Source organism: Anabrus simplex, chromosome 2 (assembly GCF_040414725.1).
Source record: "Anabrus simplex isolate iqAnaSimp1 chromosome 2, ASM4041472v1, whole genome shotgun sequence".
In the NCBI taxonomy this organism is placed as follows: Eukaryota; Metazoa; Arthropoda; class Insecta; order Orthoptera; family Tettigoniidae; genus Anabrus; species Anabrus simplex.
This window is the reverse complement of record NC_090266.1, coordinates 154,616,341-154,639,609: the sequence shown is the minus strand read 5'-3', so window position 1 is coordinate 154,639,609 and position 23,269 is coordinate 154,616,341.

The window sequence follows — 23,269 nt, the reverse complement described above, 5'->3', positions numbered from 1 at the left end:
TGATTGATTGATTGATTGATTGATTGATTGATTGATTGATTGATTGATTGATTGATTGATTGATTGATTGATTTCTGTGGGCTGAAGATATGTTAAATACAAGTGGCTGAAGAATAATAACGTTCCTAGAACGCCTCATAAAGAAATGGTAGTAAAATAACAAAACCAGGTATGATACATATATTTGTACAGGGTGTTTCAGAAAAAGGTAACCGAAAAAAATGTCGGGTCTTTTGACCGTCCTTACACAATTACATGCTCCACATGGCGCCCATCATTGTATACTACGTAATGCATGTGGTCAGTTATGCGTGTAAGCTTGTCAGAACACTGATCTGGAAATATTCGCATACCGCAGACTCATTGTTGGTCAAGGGTACGTGATACCGGATGGAAACACTGTTCCCCTTAACATACCCCGCAGTAACGCGTCCCACATCGTGAGGTCTGGGCTTCTGGGGGATAGGGAGAGGCAGATCCCTTGGAGACGAACCTAATTGGAATGATTTCCTGGAGGAACTGTGGATCACCACGGTCGATGTGTGGTGTGACCCCGTCTTGCTCGAAGAGTTGCTGCACAAAATCCAAATCTCTGAACTCACACAAAGTCTGTAAATTAACATGGAAATGGATAAGTATCTGTCGGTAAACAGCAGCGATGACATATTCAACGAAATACGGGATAGTGACGCCATGACTGGATACTGCTGCGTATTCGTCATAATTCTCCCACCCATGAAAGCTGACGTTCTGCTTGTTTACATGTCCACTCAGGAGCACATGGCTTCCCCAACTGACAAGGCTGTGTTCATCCTCAAAGAAGCAAGCCACTTCACGTGGCTTCAGTAGGCGTCAACTCATGTAACACCTGAATCAGGTATGAGCGGGTACCAAACTTGCTGCCATATGCCGCACATCTGTGGTTTGCAAATGCATTCCTTGGATATGCACCGAAAACTCTTCTTTGATGGCTGAAGAATCTCATAGCTCCTCATGGTGCGGGGTCTTCCTGAATGTCCCTCATTATGATTACGTATCCTGTCTGCCGAAACATTTCCATCCAACACAGGATAGTTGTCTTTGGTAGTGCAAATCTCTGGAAATGGATCTGAAAGACAGTTGCCACAAATTTTAGGGAAGGACCACCATTCCATCTTGTCCCGTAACTTCGGAAATAATTTCCCATTCACTATACGCGTCCCAAGGTGGCATACTTTGGCATGCCGGCTGTCACTCACTACGTCACTCCTCTGAAACATAAATGAAAAATAAATAAATGAATAAATAAATAAATAAATAAATAAATAAATAAATAAATAAATAAATAGATAAATAAATAAATAAATAACGACAAAGCCCGAAAATTATATTGTTAAAATGTATGGACTGGGTTTCGGTTACCTCTTGTTTGGAACACTCTGTACATACATACATACATACATACATACATACATACATACATACATACATACATACATACATCAATTGCAGTATATTTTTATTAAAGACTTAAGTGCCCTTCTGCTTATGAATGAACGAATGCACTATTTACAGCTGCTCCCAAGTCTCATATCCAGTAATCGGTGACTGGCCTGTTTAACCTTTTCAGTACCAGGTTTTATTAAACCTTATGCATGCCCATCCTGAATTTCTTCTGGATGTTTTATCAGTGACACAAATAGCTTAAATAGTTGAAAACAACATTACAAATACTTATTAAGTTACTAGAACGTTTGGAAGGAATATTAACCATTGTTATATCTTACCTCTTTCGCCGGAACTCAACAACTCTCTGATCACTTTGCACAGATTAATTTACTGAAAGCTCTCTTTCAGTATCGTCATAAAAGCCACACTTATTCCAATTTCCGACAATATCTAAAATATTATCCTCCATCGAGCTTGCGTTACGCCTGCGTAGAGACATGTGTGAAAGCAGAAAACACCTATTAGCGTTGAACACAGAGCATAGAATTATGGTAAGAATAAAGTTAGGTGATGAATCGAATCAACTGTCGTCTTTATAAGATTCTCTCCAGCTCCGTGGCTAAATGGTTAACATGGTGGCCTTTAGAGAAGGGGTTACGGGTTCGATGGTCGTCCGGGTTGGGGATATTAACCTTCATTAGTTAATTACTATGCTCGAGGACTAGCTATTTGTGCCGTATTCAATATTAGGTTTAATTGTAGTTAATTCAGTATTGGCTTAAAATCGAAAGACTTTCAGCAGGCATTTCCGGTGGCCATACGCTATTATCATCATACACAGGGCACGGTCAGATGGTACCAGCGACGAAACTGCAGCGTCAGACTAAACTAGGGACTGGGATGGAATGTGATATTTCAATTCCGAGTTAACTCGTGGTTGGCCGGTGGAAAATTTGTTGAGTTCCGAGTTAGCTCGAGGTTGGGACGGTGGAAAATGTGTTGAGTTCCGAGTTAGCTCGAGGTTGGGACGCTGGAAAATGTGTTGAGTTCCGAGTTAACTCGAGGTTGGGACGGTGGGAAATATATTGAGTTTCGAGTTAACTTGATGTTGGGACGGTGTAAAATGTGTTGAGTTCAGAGTTAATTCTAACGTGGGAAGGAAAAGGTTAACCATTGGTTTACTTCAGTTTCTCTTTCCCACCATGACTGAGTTCATTAATCTCCTCAGTAATGTATACTCCATACCACCTCTCCAACGAAAATGATTTATAAATATACACTTCTACATCCATGCATGCATTCCTAACTTGCCCTTTCCTTCTCTTCATTACAAATACCACTCTCCCAGTTACGTATAACAGTCATGTCTGTTACCTCCAGCACATGAATAAAAAAAATCCGAGTCCTTCCAGCTATTCTCCCGTGCAGCAGAGCAATCTCTCCAAATTACCTTTAGAATAGCTCGATAATCACCAAGAAGAGCTGTCAAGAAGAAGATTTCGAGTAAGTGTAGGGAAGAGAGTGGTCAGGTGGAATGAAAGTTTTATGGTGTATACAAGTTAGTAAGACAGCTTTAAAACTGAATTTGGTCAAACAAATGAAACATTAAGAGGTAGATGATATATGAAATGAGGCTGGAACTTTTTGATTCTGCTTACGTGATTTAGTGCCTAGTGTAATAAATGGAAATAGACATTCACGTCCGTAAAGTGTGCATATATTTTCATTGCTTCTATGTACACTTCATATCAATAATTAAGGAGTGTCTGTTCAAAAGATGTTATTTCCACTTCCAAAAAATAAATCAGTGTTTCGTCTACACGCATTGCAGTAGTTGAATATTATCGACTGTCATGAACAATCCAGACCAGAGAGATGTAATTCCTTGAAAAATATACCAAACCTGATCATGGGTACGTTCCGTGATCCTTTTATCCTATTTTACGTTTCTTGCCTTTTCCCCACAACATTCTTAAGGTATAAATAGCCCCTTTTGAAGAGACACTCCTCAACTGCGAAATACTAAAAAAAAAAAAAAAACCATCGCACTAAAGCCCTTGAAGGGCATTGGCCTACCAAGCGACCGCTGCTCACTCGAAGGCCTGCAGACTACGAGGTGTCGTGTGGTCACCACGACGAATCTTCTCGGTAGTTATTCTTGGCTTTCTAGACCGGGGCCGCTATCTCACCGTCAGATATCTCCTCAATTGTAATCACGTAGGCTGAGTGGACCTCGAACCAACCCTCAGGTCCAGGTAAAGATCTCTGACCTAGCCGGGAATCGAACCCGGGGCCTCCGGGTAAGAAGCAGGCACGCTACCCATACACCACGGGGCCGGCTCAAAATACTAACCTTAGAGTAAACTATATAATTTAATATGATGATGGATAATGGTGGATCCGAAGGCCGGTACTCTACCGGCAGCTGTAACATTAATGCTATATTGTTGTAACTGTTAGAAATTTATATGGATATTATAGCAATACTAGCTACAAATTTATTGACAAATTGGGGCAAATATTCGTGTTTAGGAAAGAGAATTAGCGATTGGAATAACTTACCACGGAAGATGTTCAATAAAGTTTAAATTTCTTTACAATCATTTAAGAAAAGGCTAGGAAAACAATAGATAGGGAATCTGCCACCTGGGTGACTGCCCTAAATGCAGATCAGTAGTGATTGATTGATTGATTGATTGATTGATTGATTGATTGATTGATTGATTGATTGATTGATTGATTGATTGATTGATTGATTGATTGATTGATTGATTGATTGATTGATTGATTGATTGATTGATTGATTGATTGATTGACCTAGGAAAATGTTGTCTTTACAGAAAATTGAAATGAAATACTTGACGTCGGTAACCTGAGCATAAGTAATTCTATTCATGCACAAGTAATTGAATTCTACGAGTCCTTCTTCGCTATAAATTGCCACCTCTTTGATTCTCAATATTCCAGTTGTGTCATGGAGGGAGACTTTTATATCTAACTAGCTGATGTACCCGTACTTCGCTGCGGAAGTCTCAGAAAGACTGTCTTTGTGGTTTTCAAGACTGAAGTCAACATAGGTCATTACAATGGCATCAGTAGGAATGTAGCGATTAAAAGCAATGTTATCATAAAAAATACTCGATCAAATGAAAAACCGCACATTTTCTCACTTCTAACGAACAGTACTACGGTGCCGATCTAGCAGTGCTGGAATGAGCAGGCCGCAGAAAGACGCGAACACTCCTCTGTCATTATTCCGTTAAATGTGCGCACTGCTCATTCCAATCAGTGCCTCAGAGTAAGGACTGTATAGCTGGAATGCCATGATGAACTAGTGTGTTACGTACCACTAGAACCAGAAAAATTATGCATAAGAGGAATTGCATGCTAAAGAAGAGAGAGACCGACCTCGATAGCTGCAGTCCCTTAAATGCGGCCAGTATCCAGTATTGGGGAGATAGTAGGTTCGAGCCCCACAGTCGACAGCCCTGAATACGGTTTTCCGTAGTTTCCCATTTTCACACCAGGAAAATGCTACGGTTGTACCTTAATTAAGGCCACGGCCGCTTCCTTCCCACTCCTGGGCCTTTCCTATTCCATCGCCACCATAAGACCTATCTGTGTCGGTGCTACGTAAAACAAATTGTACCAAAAAAAAAATCTTGGTATTCTATATCGGCGCCTTTATCTCACCGTCAGATATAGCTTCTCAATTGTATTCAAGTAGGCTGAGAGGATCCCGAACCAGCCCCCAGATCTAGGTAAAAATCCCGGACCTGGCCGGAAATTGAACCTGCGGACTCCGGGCAAGACGCAGGCAAGCTACTCCTACACCGCGGGGCCGGCTTTCAGTTAACCCACTTATTTCAAATGTAATACTTCGACTAAATCCACAGCAGTCCGAGTAATTCTTTAGCATGGTATGGCGAATGCGCAGTAGTAAGAGTAGGCCTATCATTACCAGTAACTCTCCAGAGTGAAGAAAGCTATGGCAAAATACCTCACTCCTCACCCTGCCTAGTACGCCTCATTTTGGTGCTTTCATCCTTTTTATTGTGATTACCCTGTAGCCCGCCTCTGTGCTGTAGTGGTTAGTGTGATTAGCTGCCACCCCCGGAGGCCCGGGTTCGATTCTCCGCTCTGCGACGAAATTTGAAATGTGGTACGAGGGCTGGAATGGGGTCCACTCAGCCTCGAGAGGTCAAATGAGTAGAGGTGGTTTGATTCCCACCTCAGCCATCCTTAGAGGTGAGTTTGGTTACCACCTTAGCCATCCTGGAAGTGGTTTTCCGTGGTTTCTCACTTCGCCTCCAGAAAAATGCCGGGATGGTACCTAACTTAAGGCCACGGCCGCTTCCTTCCCTCTTCCTTGTCTATCCCTTCCAATCTTCCCATCCCCCCACAAGGCCCCTGTTCAGCATAGCAGGTGAGGCCGCCTGGGCGAGGTACTGGTCATTCTCCCCAGTTGTATACCCCGACTCAACGTCTCACTCTCCAAGACACTGCTCTTGAGGCGGTAGAGGTTGAATCCCTCGCTGAGTCCGAGGGAAAAACCGAACGCTGGAGGGTAAACAGATTAAGAAAGAAAGAAAGATTACCCCGTAACTGCATTATCCTTGGTGATGTTATCCTGAAGGTGGTTTTCTACTGTTTCCTATTTACTGTACCTTAAGGCTACGGCCGCTTCCTTCCCGATCCCACCTATTTTCCATCCTTAACTTGCCGAAAATATTCATTGTGTTGGTGCGACGTTAAACCACCAGTAAAAAAAGTATGTTATTAGAGGATCCAACCGGCCTTTGAGCCGATGACCTAACAGACAGAACACTCCAAAAAATATTGCTTGAAATTAGTAATTGTCCGCCTCTGGTGTGTAGTGATTAGCTGCCACTCGCGGAGGCCCGGGTTCGACTCTCGTCTCTGCCATGAAATTTGTATAGTGGTATGTGGGCTAGAACGGGGTCAACTCAGCCTCGGGAGGTCAAGTGAGTAGAGGGGGGTTCGATTTCCTCCTCAGCTATTCTTAAAGTGTTTTTACGTGGTTTTCCACTTCTCCCCCAGGCAAATGATGGGATGGTACTTAACTTAAATCCACGACCACTTTCTCAACTTTTTCTTTCTCTATTCCATCCAATCTTCCCATCCCACCACAAGGATCCTTTCCAGCATTGTAGGTGAGGCCGCCTGGGCGAGGTACTGGTCCTCCTCTACAGCTTCACCCGCTCGGCCCAAAGTCTCACGCTCCAGGACATTGACCTTGTGGCGGTAGAGGTGGGATCCCTCGCTGAGTCCGAGGAAAAAAAAACAATGAAATAAACAAGTAATTAATATTTTGGTAGTACTCACGTTAAAGAAGATTGTCTTCCAGACGCATTAAACAGGATAAGTACTGAAGTTTCTGGATCTACCCCAAAAGGGATCCGCCGCACAAATTACAACCTTTATTAACATAGTACAAGATGTTTATAGGACGTCATAAACCAATCATACCCTTTCCTCATGCTGGGGTAAACCCACTGTAAAACGTTTTTAATGTTGCTGTTTTTATTTACTGCAGATTTATACAACTCTGTCCGGCTCCATGGCTAAATGGTTAGCGTGCTGGCCATTGGTCACAGGGGTCCCGGGTTCGATTCCCGACAGCGTCGGGAATTTTAACCATCATTGGTTAGTTTCGCTGGCACGGGGGCTGGGTGTACGTCTCGCCTTCATCATCATTTCATCCTCACCATGACGCGCAGGTCGCCTACGGGAGTCGAATCGAAAGACCTGCACCTGGCGATCCCAACATATCCACGGACACTCCCGGCACTAAAAGCCATACGCTATTTCAGTTTATACGACTCTCCCCTCCCGAAATGAGTTTTCTAAATGATTCTCTTCGCTGTAGTTTACATGCCTGAAAATATTCATCGCGTGATAAGGAAAACTTTGTCAGTTCTTTATATTGTGGTATTCTCTTTGTTATAAAACTATACTTTTGCTTACAGGCATCCTGTTTCTCAAATTTACAAAAAAAAAATCAAGATAAGGGTCTACTATTATTACCTAGAATGTGGAAGGTAAAATAGAACTTACTGTATAAACAGTTCTCGAATTACGTAGTGCTCGGACTCGTGTATTATCAGCTCTAGCCGTCGCTCGGACACGAACTCATCCCCGATTGGTAAGAATTACCCACATCTTAAACTACTATTTATTACACTGAAACCAGGAATATCGTATTATAAATTTTATGTAAGTGTAATTTCATTGCAATAGAAATCTGAACATGTATAACTTACAAGTCCGTGGAAGTTTCGTTTCATTCATGTTTACGTCAGCTTAATAAGCAGAATACAACAGCAACATGAACGAGAAGCCGTCGTTTCTCACAACATCAGCCCTTCCCTCTCTCAAGTCACGCGTGAGCTTTACGAGGTGGTGCTAGGAGGGAGCTTTCCATTGTACGCGAGAAGTGATCCATGAAAAAATTATATGTCAATGGACGAATAGAATTTTACAGCACTCTCCAGATATTGGGTTTCAGAGTTTGTTTGTGGCTTCCAGGCACCGCTTCAATGCTTTATTTCCTTGACCCATGGGACATAAAATAGATGTGGACTTTATTTCTAATTTTATTTGTGGAGATGAACAGAAGAAGAAATTCAATAGTTATAGAGATAAATTCAGCCCTTAGAGATTGTTTCCTATACCACGTGGGCGCAAGGCATCACAACTCAACAGTCATCATATCCACATGCTACGAGAAATAGAGACAAGGCAAGAATTATTTGTACGATGTTCTCTCTTAACGTATGTCCGGCTCCATGGCTAAATCGTTAGCGTGCTGGCCTTTGGCCACAGGGCTCCCGGGTTCGATTCCCGGCAGGGTCGGGAATTATAACCTTAATTAGTTAATTTCGCTGGCACGGGGGCTGGGTGTATGTGTCGTCTTCATCATCATTCCATCCTCATCAAGACGCAAGGTCACCTACGGGTGTCAAATCAAAAGACCTGCATCTGGCGAGCCGAACTTGTCCTCGGACACTCCCGGCACTAAAAGCCATACGCCATTTCATTCTTAACGTACCGTTATGTCAAATATATCCGTAGCTCCCTCTATGAATATTTTGTCCAGTGTATAAGACCAGGTATTACATTTCATGAAAAAGATATTAAGATGGTGGTCTAGTTCTCTTTTATGTGTGTGTGTGTGTGTGTGTGTGTGTGTGTGTGTGTCATCAAGGTAGTCGCATGGAGTAGGGGTTTATGAGAAAAATCAAAACAAATATTCTTATACACGTCTGTTAAAAAACCTATGGAAAAGTTTAAATGAAAAATGTGTAGGAAATGTAATCTCCTATCGTTTACACTACATAAATATTTATCGTACGGCAGTCAATAACGGATATATTGGATATTTCTTACAGTCAGTTTTTGTGGAGACCGAACTTTTTAACCCTGTTTATTTTCAAAAATCTCGTTACACAGAACAATGACAGGATTACAAATGTAGGTTTACAAACTGAAATTCTTCTCGCGCCTCTTCTTGGCACTTTTTAGATATATTTACAACACCAATAAATAATAACTGATAGTAAAAATAATGATAATAAGAAGAATAAGATCTAGTAAGACGTGAAACAAGGAGTGCTACCTAATATATGTTATTTTTTGGCAGAAATGCTGTGAATTTGCAAGATGTTTTGTGGTTATTAGTTGAAGTAAATGCCAATTATTTATAAGATATATGTAAAGATCTGTTTATGGTTGATTATTTCAGTATGATTATTACATGTTAAAGGACGAAAGGCAGAATATGAATTGGGCAAGTCAATAGTGATTGTCATGGCACGTTAAACGATCATTTAAAGGTTCTAGAAAAGCAGCAAGTAATTACAAATTTTCAACAAGGGTTTGTTGACACCTTGACAGGTGAAAATAACCGTCTATTGAAAATAGTTGAAGACTTAAATTCCAAGTACAATGACCTGGATTAATACTCGAGATCAAATGTCTTAGAATCGGAATCTGAATCCCGAATCTGAAAATGGAGATGCAGTTCAAACTGTCATCAAGATTTGGATGTGACTATTAATCAAACTAATACTGGATCATAACATCTCTTCAAAGAAGTAAGCACCAGACCTACTTCGGGTATTGTCGTGAAATTGGCTCACAGGTGCGAAAAGGCAGTCCATTCCAACTCAGCGTTTGAGGGCTAGGGAGTCCACCTAGGTCTGTCGCTTCGAATGTGGTGATGCAAGAATGCGCGTGCTGGGTTACTGATCTTGACTTTCTAGTCGACACTACAAAACATTTTAGAGATTTAGATGTTTTTGTAAGAGAAAGATGTGTTGTTCGATGATGTGTGGAACCGAATTCGTGCTTTTATGAGGAAAGTTTTATGGTCCGAAGAAAATACAGGAGAAAGATTTTGAAAAATTCTCGTCTTTAAGGCTATGTGCCTTGTTCTATTGTAACACTGAAAGTTACAGTGAAGCCCTTAAATAATTAGACATTTATATGACACCAATTTCTGTCAATTTTGAGCAGGCTCCGATTAAATTTCAAAGAGAATTTATAAGCCTTCAGCGCAACACAATTCTGAAAGATGGGTATTGCAGTATTCTCCTTGCATTTCATGAGAACTTTAAGAGCTTTAAATAAAAATAGTTTCCGCGTATTGGCATGTAAATTGGATACTGTGTTTGGCTCCTTTGCGAATATATACTCTCAGACATGAACTTGAATAACAGTCAATGTTCGTCCGATTTTACATTGGAAGCGAGGTTACGCATTAATTCTGATTAAACAATTTTCCCTGACATCACTTCTTGTTTCTAATATTTGTCTCTCCTAGATGCAGTATCCGCATTTTCACTGCAAATAGCCAATTCTGCCTATCGAAGGAGTCAATAGGTGGGGAGGGGGATACTGGCGTGTTTCATGTCCTTTTTCAGCCAATCTTGCGTCGGCCATGAGGTCGGCGTCCCTCTGCGTTGAAATAGAACGCCCTTCTGGCCACATATACTCTCACAATGCCTTAGCAACGCATACGGGATTTTGGCATTTTCTCTTGTATGGTGACATTCCAGGAACAGCCCGAACATCTTTATTCTTGATGTGGTCTAGTCTCGTGAGACCTAACATCCATTGAAGCAGGCGCATTTTCATAACATTCAGAGCTTGCTCATATTTTACGGTGACCGGAAAATATTCAGATCCGTAAAGGGCAACCGGGCGCACGGCACTATTGTAGAGCTTATCGCACGGTACTGTTCTGTACTTCATCCTTCAGCTGAGTGGGCATTCTGCTGTCGCAGACGACTCCAGTGACCTGCCTCCAATTTTAACCAGGTCCATTGGCTCGAGCACGGGCAACACGAAGGGTGTCACCGTCCGCACAGGTGAGGGAGCCGAGGTATTTGAACTGGCCAGCCTTCTTTAGATCCTAGTCACCAATTTGAATGGTTCCGTCTGTCTACAGTCAGCGATTAAGGTACTCTGCTTTCTTGATGTTTAGCCGTAGTCCATGTTTCGCAAATTTAGTTTCCCTCGCTTGGGCTTTTTACTGAAGGTCCCGACGGTCTTCGCTTGCTAATAAAACGTCATCAGCGTGTAGGTTGCGTCCATGGGTGCGTAACTTGTATGTCCACTGTCACTTTGTTCATGCGAAAGATGAATACTGTAGAAGGGTTGATAGAGGAGAACCTTGATGGACACCAACTCGGTTTGGGAAAGACTGTGATATTCCAGCAGGACATTACACGATGTTTCTGGTGTTACGGTACAAGAGCTGCGTCCAACGGACATACTCTTCGGAAACATCAAGTGGCCGAAGTGCTAGTCAGCTCAGCTCATGAGAGTTTCGGTCAAATATCTTCTGTAGATCTAAAAAGGCTCCATGGACTGGTTTGTTATTCTCCCTGAGTCTGTCCTTCTGCAGCCTGACGGCGTGGATGACATCTGTAGTTCCACTGCCCTTCACACTGGTTAGGTGTGATCTTAAAAATGCTGTGGAGGCGGCTATCGAAGTTGCACCCGAAGATCTTCATTATATGACAGAGCAGTCGAACAAAAGGATCAAGGTTACGCTGAGCAGTGTGTACACGCAATCCGTGTATCCGGGGAGAACACGTTGCACAGAAATGTGTAAACGGATATTCACTGAACATACAGTATAAATAAAAACGACTATGCGTTTTCAACTCATGCGCAGGAGGTTACAAACTTTTACACACGCAAAACGCGAGCTGCCAGTGCTATCAAAAACTACCACATCGGCTTCCCAGTCGGGCAATTGAGGTTCAATTCACGCTGATGGCAATGATTTTTCTAACATAAAAATATAGGTTTGCAAACAATCGGGAATTTTCTTGACTTTACTACAAGGACACCGTCTTACTTGGAGGTCCTCGGTTCGTTTTCGAACCAGCTCTGGGATTTTAATTTTGGACTGGAACGGGCTTCACACAGCCTCGTAAGATCAAGTAAGGAACTGGTCGATTACGAAACGCAGCAGTTAAATTGGCAAACCAAGGACCTAATCGGGTTTGTATTTTATATTATATGCATGTCCGCACATAGCAGTGTACCCACCGTGCGAGTTGGCCGTGCGGTTAGGGTCGCGCAGCTGTGACTTTGCATTTGGCAGATAGTGGGTTCGAACCCCACTGTCGGCATCCCTAAGGATGATTTAACGTGGTTTCCCATTTTCACACCAGGCAAATGCTGGGGCTGTACCCTAATAAAGACCACGGTCGCTTTCTTCCTATTCCTCACACCGTACCTTAAGAAAGTCATGGCCGCTTCCTTCCTACTCCTAGCCCTTTCCTATCCCATCGTCGCCATACTTATCTGTGTCGCTGCAATTGTAATTGTAGCAGTGTACACCTATCAGGGAATTTTCTTGTTTGTGCATTTCATAAAGCTTTGCCTCCCCCATTTAAATAATTCTCAATTCATACAAATTTTAAAATGACCCATTGAATTTCGTCCCTTATACAGCTTTCACACTCGAATATCGCTGTAAATATTAATTATTTTATCTCATCTAATTATCGAATTAGAAATGGAACTGTAAGTGCACCCAGTGCTGAATTACAGATTAAAAGAGCACAGCGCTTACATTTCAGGGATACAGAATATTTACAGTGTTTTGTAGCGCATTCAAACATAAAGTTGACCATCAATACTGCAATAAATAGTGAATTGTAGTAATTATTATTATTATTATTATTATTATTATTATTATTATTATTATTATTATTATTATTATTATTATTATTATTATTTCTTTCCTTCTTCTTTTATTTCTTAACGCGTTATCTTCCACGGTTAGAATTTTCCTCGGACTCAGTGAGGGATCCCACCTCTACAGCCTCAAGTACAGTATCCTGGAACGTGAGATATTGGATCAGTGGAATACAACTGGGGAGGAGGGCCAGTACCTCGCTCAGGCGACTTCATCTGCTACATTGAACAGGGGCTTTGTGGGGGGATGGGAAGATCGGAAAGAATAGGAAGATGAAAGGACGCAGCCGTGGCTTTTAAGTTAGGTAGCGTACCATCCCGACAAATGCCTGGAGTAGATGTGGGAAAACACGGAAAACCACTTCGAGGATGGCTGAGGTGGGAATCAAACTCCCCACTACTCAGTTGACCTCCCGAAGCTGAATGGGCCCCATTCCAGCCCTCGTACCACCTTTCAAATTTCGTAGCAGAGCCGCGAATCGAACGCGGGCCTCCAGGGGTAGCAGCTAATTACACTAACTGCTATGCCACAGAGATGGACATTATTATTATTATTATTATTATTATTATTATTATTATTATTATTATTATTGTTGTTGTTGTTGTTGCTGTTGTTGTTGTTGTTGTTGTTGTTGTTGTTGTTGTTGTTGTTGTTGTTGTTGTTGTTGTTGTTGTTGTTGTTGTTGTTGTTGTTGTTGTTGTTGTTGTTGTACTGGAGGTACATCTGCTCTGCCTCTGTAGTGTGAACCTTGAACTGTGTATTGGAAGAAGTTTGAACTTTAATCTTCAGATGTCTCTACTTTCGACTTATTAGCCCCCTCTGGTGGGAGGATGGTCAATTAATTTTCAAAAGAATTTTGATATGTATAAGTTTTCTAAACTGAAGTGTTTGTAGATTGTTTTTGTGTTCTAAGGTTACTAGCACTTCTATCTCCTCCTTCTTCATGAAATTATTAGCCAATCAGAAATTTTGAATACTTATTCAATTATCCAATCAAAATTGTGAGCGTGTACAGGCTATCGGCCTAGAGAGTTCTGGAACCTTCTCCTCTGCTATAAAAGCTGGGACCTTTTGGGCCATGTTGTTTTCTCATCGCTCCACTCTTGAGGTCTAGAGTGCATACGTAGTGGAGGCAGGGGTCAAGCCTCGCCCGCCGTAGGAAGGCCCACCAGCTTAAGGTAATGGCAGACATCTTTTAATTATGTGATAGTTTCAGAAAGCTGACTTGAGGAGAAGGTTTCAAAATTCATTCGTATTGTAAATTTCTTAAGTCCATATCATCTTTTAAATGTAAATTCTGAAACAAGTCTAAGGAATTTATTCTAACTTAGGGAATAAAGAGTGTGAACCCTCTTTTAATTCCCATTCATCTTGGTATTGGGGTGACTATGATTTCGTAAAACTTTAAATTTTATCCCTTCGTTTGAAACTGAATACTTTTCTCCTCGTCTGTAGTATAGGCTTAGCCTCTGTAACTTAGGGCCATAAGCCCACAAAGGATCTTAAGAGTTTCAAAGTGTATTTCCAAAGGAGTGAAAATGTTCGCCTCCTAGCATTTAGTTTACGACCGATATCTTGAACCTTTTCTTTAGACCACTAAGGCCATTTCGTATGGGCACTTAATGCTCCTGTTTAATTTCTAAATATTCATAATCAAGTGTGTATCAGACTGTCGAGGGGGTAGGACAGTGCAGACTATTTTAGTAATGATCTAATATAAAATGTATATTGGAAACTTGTGCTTTTGAGAGACTGGAATCTTTTTAAATTTTGGAGCCCAGTCTCCTAAATTGTAATTGATGGGCTCAATAGTGCTCTTTGTAATGATGTAACGTTTGAGCTACCAAACTCATCTCTTAAAAATCATTACATCTATTGTCCTTGATTGTTTTAGGTTTTCGAATCACTATTGTTATAAGAGCTCACCATTATTCCATCCATTGTTACTGGTTTATCAAGTTTAAAGCCAGAGAAAGAAAAAAGGAAAGAAATAAAATTTCAAATCTTAGTGTGGGTTTCAGCGAGTGTAACTTGCTGTGGCGCGATCCTGTCAGTTCAACTCCCTCCCATGGCGAAGTTTCTTACTTCGACTAGTGCTCTCAGGTCGGTTTTAATCCACGTGCAGATTTAGCAACACAGGCTTGCAAAGCCCATTTGAATTCGCCCGCGAAGCGATGTGATTGGCTATCTTGAGCAGCTGATGAAATTACAACAGCACGAGATACCGAATTATTTCTTTCAAATTATTCATCAGTTGTCCATGTACCCGGTTTCCGTTGTTTCCGAACAGCCTTTAGATAGCTCGACATAGACCTTTAATTGTTTACTGTGACTACTAGCGATTATAGCCTAATAAGCCTCTAATTTACAGCGTTATGTGACCGAGAGTAGCAATATTTTCTTTTTGAGAGTGGATTTTCATTTTTTGTACCAACTACAGTGATTAGAGTTTAGTAATACCCTTCTTTGTAATGTTCATACAGATATATACAAAGAAAGGGCAGCATGATTGGGAGATCAAATAAAAAAGTGAAAACAGGATTTTCAAACCGTGAAACCATTTATATCCGTACACCCTCAGCCATATAGGATACACGTTTAAACGTGAACACAAACAATCAATGATCAATCAATCAATCAATCAATCAATCAATCAATCAATCAATCAATCAATCAATCAATCAATCAATCAATCAATCAATACATCTCAATGAGTCACGAATAGAGTTTGTTTATAGTATAGAACTCGAGATCTATAATATGCTGTATAAATGCTGTTTACAGAACTTCCTTATCTGGTATTTCCCTTTACATAGATTATCATCGGGAATCATAATTAGTATATTACTATTATTATTATTATTATTATTATTATTATTATTATTATTATTATTATTATTATTATTATTATTGGAAATTTGAATTTAAGTGAAATCAATTATATTGATTGTAATCTTACGAAGAGCATAATAATGTCATGTGCTGTTTTGTAGTAAAAGTCACTTATAGGACTAACATCTTATAACGAAGTTTGGAATTTCAGATTTAGTTTTGGGAAGTACCCCAATTAAACTCGAACTTCTCTAGTTTCTGAAGACTTACAACACCATCCTTTGACATGTCAACATGTTCATTACAAAAGTCATCACGAATATTTTTTCAAAGAATCTGACTTAAAATTACTCCATATTCGCATCGAAGTAGTGTGCAATAACTGAAGAAAGTACTCATATGTTTATTACTAGTTACAAACAAATGTTACATGCTAATTCTAACTTCAAATTGTACTTGTTCACGAGCTTAAACAAAACAGTGAACCACAAATGTTGTACAAACTGAAATAAAACGTTACACATTTGTTATTTTCGAAAATACTTTAACACTTTATATGTTAGTGTTATATTTTCATCAAAAATTTTGAAAATATTGAATTGAAAATTCATTAACTTACACAATAAATCTGATGCATTTGAATCGACTTAGCTGGGTTTGGAATCCAAGTGACTTACCTGGATGTGGAAAAATCTACCAGCTTTGGCATTTAAAATCGACGTGACTAAGATGGGTTTGCAGTACATTCTCTTGTGTGGGCTGTGTGCCATATACTGTATACGGGAACACAACGAGCAAAATAACTAAAACCTACGAAAAATTTACTTAGCAGAATTTGGAATCCACCTCTTCAGTTACCTTAGCGTTACATTAGTTGATTGAATCGCAAATAGTGCATGTGTTTTATGTAGTTCATGCACAACGCACGAAACATGTTTCATTTGAGTTAATGTTTTTTTAAGCGCAAATTGGATATTACAGTTGTTTTATTTAATTAGTATCCAATTAAAGCAATCCTCAAAAGATGCTTGCAGGTGGGGATGAGGTAAGGCCTTCCATAGGAATTGGGTTCCCGAATCATCGGACACGACTTAAGATCTGTTAACTTGAATTGTGTCGTGTACGGTCTCAACAGTACCGCGGAGGTACATCGTAGCGTGCCTGTCTGTTAATGTGAAGGCCCACGCTTGCTTTCCAGTCAGCCCAGGAATTTTAATTCTTAACCGAGGGCTGGAGCGGGGTTCACTGAGTTTCGTGAAACCAGCTCAGAAGTGGCAGCGGACCCGGTCATGAAAGCAAAGTGATAAGATTGAGGATGACGTCACGTTGACCATATAGCACACCGGTATATTTGGGCCATCTGGCTGGGCAGGAGTGGGAAGGAAGCTACCTTGGCCTTAACTAAGGTACACCCCCTGCATTTGCCTGGTATGAAAATGGGAAACCACTGAAAACCATCTTCAAGGCTGCCGACAGTGGGGTTCGAATCCACTATCTCCCGAATGCAATCAGATAGCTGCGTGCCCCAAACCGCGCAGACAATTTTTCGGTACGATTACCCCAAACAAGGTACTTTACTATCTCATTAATAGAGCCCGGAAGTTCAGGCATTGTTTTTTTCCTAAAATAGGCAGGCAAATAAGCATTTAACATTTAGGAAATTGGCAGTAAAATAATGACAATAGGCATTTATAATGACAAAAATTGGGCACCAAAGTAATAAAGCTGCTTTAATGTAAGCTACGTAACACACAGTACTTACATCCCCCTGTGGATTGTGATGATAGAATAACGTCAACGGTATTCCCTGTCTGTCGTAAGAGGAGGCGACTAAAAGGGGACCAGGGCCTCTCAACTTTCACGTGTGGGTTGAAGACCACGGTTCCCCTATCTGAGTCTGGCGTTGCTTCCACTTGTGTCATGTTCCTCGCTCTTACCTTTCCTGTCTGACCTCCCTTGGTCAGTTCTAGTTCTCTTCCGATCCCGACGGTATTAGATTTGCGAGGCCTAGGGAAACTTTCATTTAGCGTTTTTCGTAGTCCTTCCATTTCTTTAGCCGATAACTTCATTTTTCGAAGTATCGAACGTCTTCCACTTTTCCTTCCGATTAGTGTTACCAGAGGATGGTTGCCATGTTGTTCTTCCTCTCAAAACAATAATCACCACCAGCATTTAAGTACGTGACCTTATATCATTTATGTAAATGTTATTTTTTATCTATTAAGCTAAAATGATTTTTAAAATTATTAATACAGTACATTGTAACTATACAGGTTTTCTTTCCAATGAGAGAGAGAGATGGCGTATGGCTTTTAGTGCCGGGAGTGTCCGAGGACAAGTTCGGCTCGCCAGATGCAAGTCTTTTGATTTGACTCCCTTAGGCGACCTGCGCGTCGTGATGAGGATGAAATGATGATGAAGACGACACATACACCCAGCCCCCGTGCCAGCGAAATTAACCAGTTAACGTTAAAATTCCCGACCCTGCCGGGAATCGAACCCGGGACCCCTGTCACCAAAGGCCAGCACGCTAACGATTTAGCCATGGAGCCGGACTTTCCAATGATTAATTTCAATACATAAATAACAGCAGAAAATATCCACTACTTAAAAAAGGCATTAAGCAATCAAATATGCTACGGAAGCTAAGATAGGCAAAAAAGGCGAAATAATAACTGGTGCTACCGTTCCCAAACGTACGGAAACATGTTTGTCTCCATGTGACACTTCGATATATCCACCCAAATAAAAAAGTCAATTTGCCTAACTTCCGGGCTCTACTCATTAACTTTGCGTTGGGGATACAGTCACCAAAGCACTTACCGAGCGACTGAGAGAATAATTAATAGCAACATTGACCAAGTAGCTCCCTGTGTGGATCAGTGGTAGTGTCGGCATCCAGATTCCAAGATTGTGAGTTCAAATGCGGCAAGGGTGGTCAGATTTTTGGAGGTTGGAAAAAAGTCCATTCGACCCTCCATGACGTACGATGCCGGCGTGTAAAAGATCTCTATCGACACATTTGGGGTTTACCTGACTAAATTAATTAACTCAGCCATACATCTGAAGGAAATAGTTTCTTCATTATTATTTTCTGGTTTTTACAATTTGCTTTACGTGGCACCGAAACTGATGGGATTAATATTATAGCGACGATGGGATAATAAAGGGACAGGAGTGAAAAGAAAGCGGCCGTAGCCTTAATTAAGGTACAGCCCCAGCATATCCCTGGTGTGAAGATGAGAAACCACGGAAAACCATATTCAGGGCTGCCGACAGTGCGGTTCGAACCTACTGTTTCCCGAATGCAAATTCACAATTGAGCGACCCTAATAACCGCACGGCCACTTGCTCGGTCTGAAGGAACAAATGTACAGGCAAACAAGATGGTGTCAAATCAAAATGCCTGCAAACGATAGCCGAGGCAACGCGGCTATTATTATTAATTACAGGGTTACAAGGATAATGCCCAGATAGAAGAGGTGACTGATACTAAAGAAGTATTAAAATTTACCCATGATAACAACGACATTTACAATAAGATACAAAAGTTGAAAACAGGAAAAGCGGCTTGAAGTGATGAGATTTCTGGGGATATACTAAAGACAATGAGTTGGGATATAGTACCATATCTGAAGTACTTATTTGATTATTGTTTGCATGAGGGAGCTCTACCAAATGGAGTGTTGCTATAGTAGCCCCTGTGTATAATGGAAAGGGTGATAGACATAAAGCTGAAAATTACAGGCCAGTCAGTTTGACATGCATTGCAAGTATGCTTTGGGAAGGCATTCTTCTTCTTCTTATCCTTCGGTTTCTGCTTCTTAATCTGTTTATATTCCAGGGTTGCTTTTTCCCTCGGACTCTGCGTGATATCCCACCTCTACCGCCTCAAGAGCAGTGTCCTGGAGCTTCAGACTCTGGGTGGGGGATACAACTCGGGAGGATGACCAGTACCTCGCCCAGGCGGCCTCACCTGCTATACTGAACAGGGCCTTGCGGGGAGGACGGGAAGATTGGAACGGATAGACAAGGAAGTGGGAAGGAAGCGGTCGTGGCCTTAGGTTAGGTACCATCCCGGCATTTGCCTTGGGGAGAAGTGGAAAACCACGGAAAACCACTTCCAGGATGGCTGAGGCGGGAATCGAAGCCCCCTCTACTCAGTTGACCCCCCCCCCCGAGGCTGAGTGAACCCCGCTCCAGCCCTCGTACCACTTTTTCAAATTTATGGCAGAGCCGGGAATCGAACCCGGGCCTCCGGGGGTGGCAGCTAATCACACTAACCACTACATCACAGAGGCGGATGAAAGCATTTTTTCTGATTATATCTGACATCTTTGCCAAATTAAATGACTGGTTCGATAGAAGGCAGTTCGGGTACAGGAAAGGATATACAGTATTGCACTGAAGCTCAACATGTAGGATTCCAGCAAAATATAGCATTTATCTTGGATTCAGGAGGTCAAATAGACTGTATCGCTATTGATCTATCTAAGGCATTTGATAGGGTGGATCATGGGAGACTACTGGCAAAAATGAGTGCAATATTGGACTATACAAAGGAGTGACCGAATAGGTGGCTATATCTCTAGAAAATAAATCTCAGAGAATTAGAGTAGGCGAAGCTTTATCTGACCCCGTAATAATTAAGAGAGGAAGTCCTCAAGCCAGTAATATTGGACCTTTATTTTTTCTTATATACAAAATGATATGAGTAAAGAAGTGGAATCAGACATAAGGCCTTTTGCGGATGATGTTATTCTGTATAGAGTAATAAATAGGTTACAAGTTTGTGAGCAACTGTAACGTGAACTCGATAATGTTGTGAGATGGACAGTAGGCAATGTTATGATGATAAACGGGGTTAAAAGTCAGGTTGTTAGTTTAGCAAATAGGAAAAGTCCTCTTAGTTTTAATTATTACGTTGATGGGGTGAAAGTTCCTTATGGGAATCATTGTAAGTACTTAGGTGTTAATATAAGGAAATATCTTCATTGGGGAAATCACATAAACATGATTGCAAATAAAGGGTACAGATCTCTGCACATGGTTATGAGGGTGTTTAGGGGTTGTAGTAAGGATGTAAAGGAGAGGGCATATAAGTCTCTGGTAAGACGCCAACTAGAGTATTTTCCAGTGTATGGGACACTCACAATGATGTACTGGAAGAAATCCAAAGAAAAGCAGCTCGATTTGTTCTGGTTGATTTCCGACAAAAGAGTAGCTTTACAAAAATGTTCTAAAATTTGGGCTGGGAGGACTTGGGAGAAAGGGGACGAGCTGCTTGGCTCAGTGGTATGTTGCAAGCTATCAGTGGAGAGATGGCGTGGAATGACATTAGTAGACGAATAAGTTTGAGTGGTGTCTTTAAAAGTAGGAAAGATCACGATATGAAGATAAAGTTGGAATTCAAGAGGACAAATTTGGGCGAATATGCGTTTAAAGGAAGGTGAGTTAGGGATTGGAATTACTTAACAATGGAGATGTTCAATAATTTTCTAATTTCTTTGAAATCATTTAAGAAAAGTCCAGGATAACAACAGTACGGAATCTGCCACCTGGGAGACTGCCTCAAATGCACGTCAGTAGTGATTGATTGATTGATTGATTGATTGATTGATTGATTGATTGATTGATTGATTGATTGATTGATTGATTGATTGATTGATTGATTGATTGATTGATTGATTGATTGATTGATTGATTGATTGATTGATTGATTGATTGATTGATTGATTGATTGATTGATTGATTGATTGATTGATTGATTGATTGATTGATTGATTGATTGATTGATTCTTCAAGCTCCCTCTCTGAGGCGTGGCGACAGTATTCAAAATACCATAATGGATGCATGACTGAGAATGGGTATAGTTACGACAGCTCTTTATAAGGCATGACCGTGCTCGATAGCTGCAGTCGCTTAAGTGCGGCCAGTATCCAGTAATCGGGAGATAGTGGGTTCGAGCCCCACTGCCGGTAGCCCTGAAGATGGTTTTCGTGGTTTCCCATTTTCACACCAGGCAAATGCCGGGGCTGTACCTTAATTAAGGCCACGGCCGCTTCCTTCCAATTCCTAGGCCTTTCCTATCCCATCGTCGCCATAAGACATATCTGTGTCGGTGCGACGTAAAGCAAATAGCAAAAAAATATATATAAGGCATGAAACGATTAACAAATATCTCCATCTTCTTTCCAAACTGAGCAGTGGCAAATCGTCTATCGTAAGGAAAATCAACATGAGTTTCTGACAGAAGGAATGACTCGATTAGGTTCTGGTAGATTACTGTTAGACCCCATCCTCCCTAAGAAGACAATCAGCGTGTATTGGGACCTTTCCCATCAACCCCCATAGCTTATGGGTCCACGGGAAAACGTAAATTTACCCCGACCGGGTCATGAACACATGGAACCACGCGCCACAGAGATTGACAGACAAGGGACCTATTCTGTCTAGTAACAAATACCGCCTCATTTGGATTGAAATGACTAATCCGAGTACATGAGATAACAAAAGCCCTTACGACAGAGCGAGGTCAACCGCTCCCCTTACGTTCCGAGATATGAGCACACCCCTTCAGAGCCGTAGTGTGTCCGCGGCTACGAACTACAACTAATCTAAATCTAACTTAAGGCATAAAATGAACGGAAGAGATACGGATGAAATTATCGGCAATGGTAAGCAAAATGATGTTTTCAAATGTTTTAATTAACTAATAATTAATTTTCCACAACCCAGATAATGAAGTTCATTAATTTATATAAATATATCTGACACTCAATTAAGCAACAGGAAACCAATTCCGCGATGTCATTTAAGTAAAAATTCAGTCCACGTCTTCACAAATGTCTCTATTTGGACTACTGAAATCACGGTGTCGAATTTCACATAATGATAGAACAATCCATACATATTTTAATTAATCACTTGAGTGTTACTTCTTTTCGAATCAAACAAATTGAAGAAGGTTTAATTACCTATCTAAAATTTTAACTTTGTAATGATCGATTTTGTTGTTAATCGACCCTTCATTTCGTATCAGCTGTTGAATACGACAAAAAAAATTACCTTTCACAATAACATAATGAAACATTTGACTATTTACAGTGATAAGTTACGACCTTGCGAATGAGAAATATTCCCCCCCGGGAAGGCTCCCAATTTACATATTCAAAACACTGATTTACTCTGAGATTAGTCTTAGAGTGGCCGCCTAATTTAAATATATCACGATAAATTATATGCAAAATATAAAATAAGAATAGTTATGGACACATTCCATGTAATTTTACCCATGAATAATAAAAGTAAACTGAATTCTGGTGAATGCAACCACCACATTTCACGACCACCAGGGCAAAGTCATGAGGGTCTGAAACCCTTTCACCTGATCAACACTATCAATGAATTCTCACGAAAACTACCTTCAACAAAGCATTAGTTACCTAAACATCATATACAAACACTCATAACATCTGGAAGAGAAAAAATATTATACAAATATTGGCTGCATTTGTATGTACAAGTTGCTGTGTGACTAACGATCCTCATGTGCTCCAGGGTTCGAAGTGGTGGCCTCGGTTTCGCCATCATTAGTGATCCTGAAAACAAAACCCTAGCTATCGCATCAGTAGGGGTAATGCTTAATTCTTCATACATTAATTTAATCATAGCTTGTTACAAATTCGGAAACCAAATAGAAATACTTCCCCTGCTGAAAGATGAATATTGTGTCTGAGAAGCTTGCGTTTTTAAAAGACAGCATAGAG